This window comes from Gossypium arboreum, chromosome 6 (genome assembly GCF_025698485.1).
Source record: "Gossypium arboreum isolate Shixiya-1 chromosome 6, ASM2569848v2, whole genome shotgun sequence".
NCBI lineage: Eukaryota > Viridiplantae > Streptophyta > Magnoliopsida > Malvales > Malvaceae > Gossypium > Gossypium arboreum.
In genome coordinates, this window is record NC_069075.1 from 45235633 (window position 1) to 45246948 (window position 11316).

General features: G+C 36.2%; 1 non-coding gene across 1 annotated transcript; it reads right to left on the minus strand.

Annotated features, from left to right (window-relative positions):
* Nucleotides 1-241: 241 nt before the first annotated feature.
* LOC128294791 (small nucleolar RNA R71) lies at nt 242-348 on the minus strand. The gene has a single exon (XR_008285098.1). It is a non-coding gene; the product is annotated as a small nucleolar RNA R71 (small nucleolar RNA).
* Nucleotides 349-11316: the final 10968 nt, after the last annotated feature.

Sequence of the window (11316 nt, forward strand, 5' to 3'; positions counted from 1 at the left end):
TCAGTTTGATGGTTTGAAGGACGAGGATCCAAACGCTCATTTGGCGAATTTCTTAGTGTTTTGCGACACTTTTAAAATCAATGGCATTTTTGATAATGCCAATCGTCTTCAGTTATTCCCTTTTTCATTGAGGAACAAAGCTAAATAGTGGTTGAATTCATTACCATGAGGGTCAATCACTACTTGGAAACAAATGACCGAAAAGTTTTTATTAAAATATTTTTCGCCGGTTAAAACATCCAAATTACGTAATGATATCTCTTCTTTTGTGCAGATGGATTTAGAAACACTCTATGATGCATGGGAGAGATACAAGGACCTTTTAAGAAGATGCCCTCTCCATGGGTTTCTACTCTAGCTACAGGTTCAAACATTTCACAATGGCCTGAATTCTTTGACTAGACAAATGATTGACACAGCTGCTGGAGGAACTATTAATAATAAGACACCTGAGGATGCTTATGAATTTATAAAAGAGATGTCACTGAATAATTATCAGTGGCAAGTCATGAGAACAAAACCAACAGAAATAGTTGGTGTTTTTAACGTCGATTCGGTCACCATGCTATCTAATCAGGTAGAACTTTTGAACAGAAAAATTGACAATTTTCTTGGTTCTTCACAGGTTCACCCAGTAATGTAGTACGAAGCAAGTGGAGGTGGATCAAGCAATTCATAATATCCACCCTATGGCCACAACATAAAGAACGAGCAATTAAATTACATGGGTCATAATCCTCGATATCAAAATAATCCTTATAGTAACACTTACAATGCAGGTTGGAGGAACCACCCAAATTTTTCATGGGGAGGCCAAGGAAATCAGAGACCACCACCTCCTCCAGGCTTCCAACAACCACCCTACCAACAAGAGAAAAAATTGAATCTTGAAAAGATGCTAACAAAATTCATCGTGGTGTTAAAAACTCGTTTTTAGAATACCGAGACAGCACTAAAGAATCAACCAGCGTCGATCCAAGGGCTCGAAACTTAGATAGGACAGCTCACCAAATTAATATTTGAACGACCACAAGGTAGCCTGCAGAGTAACACTGAATCTAACCCAAGGGAACAACTCAACACAATTACCATTCAAGATGAAGAAGGGTTAGTTGCACCCGAACCAAAACTGACGCAAGAGATTGTGGTAAGTAAAGGGAAAGGTGAGGTGGACCACAATGACCAAAAACAGGTAAGTAAAGAGTACAAACCACGTATACCATACCCAAAATGCGACAAGGAAAGACCACTCAGATGAACAATTCGGTAAATTCCTTAAACTTTTAAAGAAATTACATATTAACTTACCATTTATTGAAGCTCTTTCCCAGATGCCGAACGCAGTCAAATTCTTAAAGGAGCTTTTAACAAATAAATAGAAGCTGGATGAGGGGTCGTATGTGGAATTAAATGTGGTTTGCTTAGCCATACTGCAGAATAAGCTGGCCAACAAATTAAAAGATCTAGGGAGTTTTACGATTCCTTGTTTAATTGGTAGCTTAGATGTTAATAATGCTTTGGCTGATTTAGGGGCTAGTATCAATGTCATGCCTTATAAAATATTTAAACAACTAGGTCTTGGGAAACCCAAACAAACTAGGATGAGTATTCAATTAGTTGATAAAACAATCAGATTTCCTAAGGGTATTATTGAAGATGTACTCGTTAAAATTGACAAATTTATATTCCCAGTTGATTTCGTTGTTCTAGACAGAGAGGAGGATAGTAACATTTCTTTAATTTTATGGAGGCCCTTTTTAGCAACTGCTAGAACAATAATTGATGTTAGCATATGTGAACTCACACTTCGTGTGGGAGACGAAACAATCACCCTTCAAGCTCGCAATTCGAGTAACACATCAAAAATTGAAGGTGGTTGTATAAATTATACTATTAAAACTGATCATATGGTGAAACCTTTCTAGTAGGAAACACGTTCAAAGAACACACCTGAGCCATGTTCGAATAACGAAAAAGGATCTATCTATGAAGAACGAAGGTTACAAATTGAGAAACTAGTTGAATGTCAGACACATAAACCGAGGACACACGGTAAACCAAAACCACGCCATGACGAGCTCACTATCTCACCAAATCAACTTAAGGTTGAAGACAAAGTACTGCTAGATGCAGCAGACCCTTGTATTGCCACTTCTGAACCTAACGGAGCAATCCCTCTTACGGTACTTAGTATTTTCCCATATGGTACAGTCGAGGTAATTCATCCCAAATTCGGCACTTTTAAGGTAAACAGTACTTGTCTTAAACCTTATGTTGATAAAATTGATGGTAGGGATGAGGAGTGTAAACTTCTCGCACTACCATGATCATGCAACAGAAAGGTAAGTCGAGCTTAGACTATATATAAGCACTTCTCGGGAGGCAACCCGACCACTAATGATGTTAACTTCTTTAAAATTTTAGTTTTTTACATCTAATCACTAACCGAGTCATTGAAACACAAGTTTTCTAATCCACAAGGCCGGGCACACGGGCATGCCTTAGGTCATGCTCACACCATGGTAGGAGACACGGTCGTACGATATGGTCGTGTGAAAACAAAGAAAATTTTTTACTTAACACGGGAAGAGATAAGTTGCCACGGCCGTGCGATGTGGCCCTGGGCTAGTCTGTCAAACCAACAGGGGCGTGCGACACGCCCATATCAATAACCCGTGGTTGAAACTGAGAATTTCGCATGCCTGTGCCCATCAACTGTGCTCAAGACTGATAAAATACCACGGGCGTGGACATCCATACACGGGCATGAGAGAAGAAAACGAAGCAGAACACGGCCGTGCGACACGGATGTGTGCACCCACACGCCTAAGGAACACAAGCGTGGGCTGAATGCCAAACGCGCCCAAATTTAAAAATTGCGAAACACAAGGGACAAAATTAGGGCACGGGGGCGTGCCCCACAGCCATGTGCCCTAAAATCTATATATATACCACTCACTATTCATCACCCCTTCCCTAAAATATCTAACCCTAGCGACTGTACCTTCACACGCCCTATTTGTCACGCCCGTGCGCCGACCATAGCACCACTTTCGATGAGCCAAAGCTCTTCCCTCTTGCGTTTGTTCATTTTTCCCTCTATTCTCTTCATTCCTTCACTTATTTCATGATATTTTGTTTTATTTTGAGTAAATAATCATGGTTGTAATGATAGAATGCTTATGCTCTTTGTTAAGAAATTTGTCATCTTAGTCAATACATTTTGCTACATTCATCCATTTTTTTTGTTTCCATAAATTTCATGCTTACCCACACCATATTTTATACTCATCAAACCCACATGCATTCATTCACTAGACATTTCCGTGATCATTACTCTTGTAGTTCTATTCATAATAATGACTTGATATATCTTCTTTGGTTGTTTTAATATATTTTTCATCTAGTACGTGTGCCCCATGAAATATTCTTATTCAGTTTTAACACACATACATTCTTGGGGAATATTTAACTTTGACTTTTCATTGCAAGTATACAACGTCAACCTCACATGGTAAGAAGATCGCTATCCCCGCCTCGAAGAAGAGAAAAGGAGCAGCGTCATCCTCGGGTCCTATCACAGAGATTAGGCACCCGTTCCTCTAGTTTCCCTTGGGACCCCTGGAGGAACTATTTTAGATATTACGGGCCTGACCCCTGGGTGTGGGCCACTACAATGACTGGGCTACACTTGAAAAAATTCAAATGGCTGATGCGGCCTGAGCCCTCTTGATGACTGGCCCGTGGGGGCTCTTCTGTGAGATCATCGAGCCGACGTACCTCGAGATCACAATGGAACTCTGCTCAACCTTCTATTTTCAAGTCGTCATGACAAACTTCGACGATCCTGGAACGGTCCAGTTCCGCATTGGTGGTCTAGTGCGCCAGTTGAGCGTACCAGAGTTTGGAATTGTACTAGGGCTGTACACGGAGGAGTTCATGGACAACAATGAACTCGACACCTTCTATCACCACATCCACTACTCTCCCTCAAAGTGCTGGAAGGACCTCGTCCCTGCCTCGGCCACCTATGATCCTAGCTGCTCTAAGGCATCAGCCTTCGCCCCATCCCTGCGATACCTACACGCCATCTTGGCCTACACTCTGACAAGACGGCGAGAGAACACTGGAGTTGTCAACACTCACAACGCCTATTTCCTGTGGAGCATGGCGAATGGGCACGTCTTCGACCTTGCCTATTTCATTGCCCTCGCCATTGCCATCAGATGGAGTAGCATAAGAGAGGAGTCATCTCTATCGGGCCCTATGTGACTCGATTGGCTCGACACTTTGGGCTCCTCAACACAGCGGCACAATCATCCTCCTTCACTCTTATCGGCCAAATGTCCCCACAAGGCATCTCGAGCATGCTACATATCAGGATGATCGAGAAACGACGTGGAACCTACTCTCTTCAGTACCGCCTCATCCAGTCCACCGATGAGGAGGACCTAGAGGACATTACTGATGATGTCCCTCCACGTCATAAGGACGCACCATCTCAGCCACCACCCATCCATCGTCCAGTTCATGCGGCGACTTCATACTCTGACATCTCTGAGCGCCTTACTCGATTTGAGTAGCAGTATTTTTAGCACTTTGATCACATTAATGCTACTCTTCATCAGATTTGTCAGCAACTTCACATCTCATCGCCACCACCACCTTGCGAACCATCCGACGATGACGATGTTTAAAGACTTTTTATTTTTTATTTTTATTTCCACTTTTTTCTTTATTTATTTTCTTTAAGTACTTTTTAGTTTATTTTCCTTTAATATTATTTTAATTTTAGGTTTTATAATTTTATTGAATAATTTATAGTTTTGGCTATTTCATTACGAGTAATTAGGCTTCCTTATATTTCCTAAAGAGTTCTTGATTTTATCACAGTTATAAAGAGCTCCAAAGCTCATCATCACTTAGGAATTAAAAACTCCACTAGAAAAGGTTCTCCACGACTGCTATGTCCTGCTCGACCACGACCATAGCTACTACCAGATATAATATTCTTTTGGCATAGGACTTATGGACTAATGAACCTCTACCACCACCGAAGAATCCTCCTCCACTCTCATCATTACCTTGGCCGATTGTTCTCTATAACTCCAATTCAAGGAGTTCATTCATCATTCAAGAAGTTTTTTCAAGGAGTTCATTCATCATTCAAGAAGTTTTTCTTCTCTCCTTATCTTATGATTATAGATCTATATTTTTCAATATATTTATCTTCGTACATTGAGGGCAATGTACATCTTAAGTGTGGGGGTCTTTTATATCATTATCAGAAATCCCTGAATTTTGTCTTGTGCTCATGTGATCTTCTCATACCACTATTAGAATGAATTTTGATTAAGTTATGATTTTTATTCATATGTCTTGAATTAAAAAATGGGCATTTATGCATTGATCGTTTAAACTTTAAGACATTAGGGAATCAAGCATGATAAGTTGATTTTTGAGAATTAAATATTTTTAGGTTGTTTCCCCGAGTTTAGATATTATCTTGAGTTGAAATTCACAAGTTTAAACATCAAAAAGCCATAATTTTTGTGAGATCTTGAACCTTTAGAGCATATGTTATTTCTTTCATGCTCACTTTTATTATGAGTATGTCAGTATTGATTTATTATTCTAGAACCTGCTTGATTATGCATGTCAAGACCACACCATTTGATTTGATATGTGGAGATGATAATGGCACTTAGGTTTAACCCACTTACTCCACAAAAGCCTACCATCATAATTAACCTTTAGTGAACCCCTTTGAGCCTAACAAGCCATTAATTAATTTACCCTCAATATTAACCCATAACCCATTATTGTTGAAATCCCCTAATTTGATCCCTATTTTGGTCGAGATTTGATTTGAATTAATTGCTTAGCTATGTTTTATTCTTCGTTGCAATAAATAAGTTCTATGTTATTTGACTTGTTCTTAAAAAAAAACAATACTTACATACATATTAGTAGTAATTCGTCATTTTTGAGCTTGAGTGTTAATTCCATTTTCTGAGAAGAAGCTCACTTGCATTCAACTAATAATTAGTTATTTTTCCAGTTAGGTGATTTTTTCAATTCAATCTCGATTCTAACCTTTTCTTTTAGCTTGTGACCACACCCTTAAAGAAAGCCACGTTATAACCCTCTAAAGACCTTTTGATTGATGTATCATCTCAATATATAGTGGTGGAGATTTGATTTTCATGCAAGCCTATGGTAATAACTTTTCATATTGACTAATGAGTGCTTTATTTATTGTCCTTAAATACCTCGAGTGATTTGAGTGAATATTTAGTGAGGATGTTAAACTCTATGATATTTAAATCAAAGATAATCACTTAGATGAAGGGAGACACCTATGTTTTCGTGATAAAATGCTCAACTTGGAATGTTTGAAACTTTGATATTCTTCTAATTGAATTCTCAATGTATGATTACTTATGATTTATTTTGAGATATTATTGATAGAGATTATAGATTGAGAAGAATTTATTTTGATTGTAAGTTGAGGATTTTGCTTAAGGACAAGTAAACGCTTAAGTGTGGGGGTATTTGATAAACCGTAATTTATACATATTTTTATCCCACGCTTAGCACATTTATGGATGATTTCTCCTTATATTTGGTGAATTTGATGCTCCTAATCCTTTAATTTCATGTTTTATACTTAGGTGAGCATAGGAGAGTAAAAAGAGCAAGAAACAGGTTGAAAACGGAGAAAATGGACCCACATGGGAAATTAACACGGCCTGGACTTCCTCACACGGGTAAGTCACACGGCCGTGTCCATTTGGCAGGATCAAAGCACGACTTACAGGGGTAGACTACACGCCCGTGCCTATTTAATAGCCTTGACCACGGACTGGAGCAATCGCACACGGGCATGTCCTTGTCAAGCCCAAGTATAGTCCTATTCGAAAAAGGCCACTTTTGAGGGCTCTTAGGCATTAAAAAGCCTATTTAAACACCTGGGGAGGCACTTAGAACACAGACACGGAGTAGGAGGTAAGGAATTACTTAAGGGAAGCTGATTGATCCATCTTAGAAGCGGGATTCATCGTCAAGACTGAAGATCTCCCTTCAATTTTCATTCAGGGGTTTTAGGTTTTCTTTATGTTTTGTATTCATTATTCTTCTGAGATGTTTTCTTTTATAATTATGAGCTAAACCCACTAAATACCTAAGGGGAATGAAACCTAAGACGGATCTTGTTATTATTATTGGAATTGTATGATAAATATTTGACTTGTTCTTAATTATGTGTTCTTAATTCTTGTCTTAATATTCCAGGATATTGATTCAAGTTAATGCGCTTATTCAGAGGAGAAAAAGTCCCTGTCTAAGAGTGAATTTGTCATAATTAAGCGGAGTTGATTGCACGCCTAGAGACAGGGTGATAAGATTTTACCAGATTAGGGTGAAACCTAATAAAGGGATCCATAGATCAAGTTAATGCAACACTAGGGCGTTAACTAAAAAGAGATTTCAATTAATCAACCTAGGGTTAGACGTTATTAGTCTCGAGAGAGATAATAATATAACTTAGGGATTTCTATGGATCAAGTCCAATGAATAAATCATTTAATTCAGAGTCAAATAACAAGTGAAGTCTAGGTGGAATTTTCCTTGGGTATTGTCTTAATCAATCAAATTTTCTCAAAAGCTTTTCCCCAAATTTCTCTCTGTGCACTCTTAGTTTAGTTAATTAGTTTAGATAAAGAAATCCCTTAATTTTTAGGCTAGATAATAAATAGAAAGTAACTACTAGTACTCTTGGTTCCTTTAGGTTCGGCAATTCGGTCTTGCTAAAGCTATACTACTATTCGATAGGTACACTTACCTTCATCGTGATAATAGTTAGTTTCAAGAACGATTAATTATAAATTTTTAAAACCTGTCATGAATATCACATATCAGAATGAAATACAGACTTTATTTTAATTGAAAATATGATTGATTGAGGCACAAACATTATAAGCCTGAATTAAATAAATATTATTTAATCAAAGCAATCATCCTCGCTTAAATAAAATTAAGCTAACATTGTTGTAACAAGAACAAAGAACACATAGCAAACATTTTCAGATTAAATCAAAGGAAAGAAAGATTAAACCCAAATCAAAGTGGTTGTCACCCAAGACTTTGACCGACGAGGCTCCTTCACTCTTTCGTTTTGCTCCTTTGCTGATGGCTCTCCAAAGTGGCCGACCAAGGGCTCTTTAATTTCTCAAATCTCTATGAAGAGATGATGCTAGGCGTGGGGAATGGAAAATGCTAAACAAAATTGAGAGAGAAGAGAATGATGAGGGATGAGGGATTATGGATGAAATGAGGTCTTATTTATAGTTAAAGAGAGGAGAGTAGTTTGCTAAAAACAGAGAGGTTTAGTCTCTTCAAGCTTCTTCAATGAGTGGCCGACCATTATTAGTGGATTTTGAGTTGAATTTTTCTTCACTTTTAAGTAGTTTAAATGCCATAACAACTCAAGACTGAGACTCGATCAAATGTAAATCTTCAGGCAACTCTCCAATTTCTTCAACATTGTAATGACCTTGTGTAATTAAACCAAAAAGTGGTTTATGTGGAGAGCCATGTGTAGCTGAAATTGGGTTGACTTGGTCTTCAATTTGGATGGTTTTTGTAATCCAACAAAGCTATCAGACCTGCCCAAAATAAATCAATAAATTAAAGGACCAAAGAATAAAATAAATAAATACTTAAAACCCAAATTATTAATGAAATATTTTAAAATAAATTATTAAATATAATTTTATATTTTATTATTTAATTTAATCATGCATGACCCTTTTATGTCTTAAAAATTTAATATGTTCAAATAAATATAAAATAAGCCATTTTATGCATGAAAACTATATAATAAAGCATAAAATCACATTTTAATAATTTCTATGTCCTAATTTCATATTTTCACATATTTCATTAATTTATTAAACATTTAACAATGAATTTAAGTAAAAGGTTATAAATTGCATAGGAAAAATCCTATATATTTTTCAGTTTACAATAGGACACACAATAACTTAGATTACATACAATGCAACTCAAAATCTCATAAACACAGTTTGGAAAATTGGCACAGTTCACCATATTAATATTGTAAGCTCCCTAACTTGGCCTAGACGTTATGGCCAGATTGAGAAGGCTACATTAGTTACCAAAATGGTTAAGCTAACTTACATTACTTTTAAAGACTTGAAATAAACTCATTTTTGAGAAAAACCGTATTTGCACTTGGTATTAATTTAGAAGAGTTCATTTATTAGATAATCTATACTTAAGACGCATTTTAATATTGATAGTATTGTGTAAGAAATAAAATCATTAGTTTCTCACTCTTCTTTGTAAAAACTTGATGTTTAACTACAACGCAAAAATAGTTTTACAAGTCACTTTGGAAACTTTGTTGCCTTTTTGATTTGTTTTTGAAAAACAATTCATTTGCAATGCAATGGAAATTAGGGAACAATGTCAATTTTTACTTAAGCCCAATATCATGCATTTTTCGATTATTATGCTTGAGTAATCCATGTATGCAAAAAATGTAACGTCCTGATTTTGGGCTTAGTTGGAACAGTGGTTTCGGGACCACAAATTCGACGAGAAAAAATTAATTTTTATTGTATTTTTATGGTCTACGATTTCAAGGAATGATTTCGGGAAAATTTCGTTCAAAAATTTCGACGTTTGGGCACTCAATTTAGTCAAAAGGACTAATTGTAAAAAGTGCAAAAGTTGAGTTTTACATGTTAGAAGTGTTTAATTGTTATGAGTTTTTAAATCAAATGTCCTTAAATGGAATTAGACCATTTTGAAGTTTGTGGACAAAAACTGGACACGGATGGAATTTTTTTGAAAGTTTAGTAGGAAGGGCATTTTGGTCATTTGTATATTAAATGAAATAAAATGGGAAAAATAGCACAAAATGGTCATCTTCTCCATATGGAGTCTGAAATTAGCATAGGGGAAGCCATGGCTAGGGTTTTCTAGCTTTCCAAGCTCAATAGTAAGTCCGTTCTTGCCCCGTTTTTCAAGTTCTTTACGTTTTTGGAATCCCGGTAACTTGATTAAGCTTATGCTAGCAATAATTCAACCTAGGATTCGTATTTGAAAAAATACCCATAGGTGAAATTTGTGTATTTTGGTGTTTTATGATAGAATATGAGGTTTTAAATTATGTTAGACAACTTGTGCTACTCGGTTTTAAGTGAAAACGAGTAAAAGGGGTTAATCGGTAAAAATACCTAATAGTCATAAGTGCATGTTAGAGTGAGAATTTGATGTTGTCATAGAAGGGAAAAATGATCAGCATATCATAAAACATAAGAATAAGGGATGAAGTTTAATTCCCAAGCCTAGGGGCAAAAGTGTAATTATGCAAAAGTTTAGGGGCAAAATGGTAATTTTTCCAAAGTTCATATTAAAGGTTGTTTTGATGAATGTATGTATTAAATAAATTAATTTGGCATTATAGATCAAGAGAAACGATATTCAAGTCGTGATTGAGGGAAAAACAAAGTTTACAAGGAATAGGCTCGATTGCTAATATTTTGTATCGAGGTAAGTTCGTATGATCATAATAATGCAATGTTATGTTTGAATTATATTTCTTACTATTATTGCATATATTGTATGATTTAATATATTGGAAAAGTTGATGGAATGGTGTTTATGATGTGGAAATATGACATGATAGAATGTTACATGAAATGCAAGAAAATGATGATACATGACAAGTGATATATGAAATATGTGATATATGTTATGTAAATTCTTAAAAGCTGATTTGATATTTGAGTTGTGTCTTATTATACTATGAATGGACAATTGGTACTATGGATAGTGAGATCAACACTTCGAGTAAGTTCGTACATAAATAATCTATCGATTCTTTTTATGTTAATATATTTTGATATCATATGAAATGTGGCTGCCTATCAAATGGTTATTTGATGTAAGTTATGAATTTAAATTGATTACGGACACTTTAGTAAAATGTTGAAAAGTGAGGAATTTCCCGGTTGAACCTTCGGAATAGAAATGATACAAATGAGCTATTGTTAGGTCATGTGTGTAGTACTAAGTGCAGGCTACTACGTGTACCAGATTGTTGGTCGCATGTGTAGTACTAAGTGCAGGCTACTATGTGTATCAAATGGTTAGGTCACATGTGTAGTACTAAGTGTAGGCTACTACGTGTACCGGATAATTGGTCGCATGTGTAGTACTAAGTGCAGGCTACTATGCGTACCAGATAGCTTCAGCTACAAGTGTGGAAATGAGAAAATATGCAAA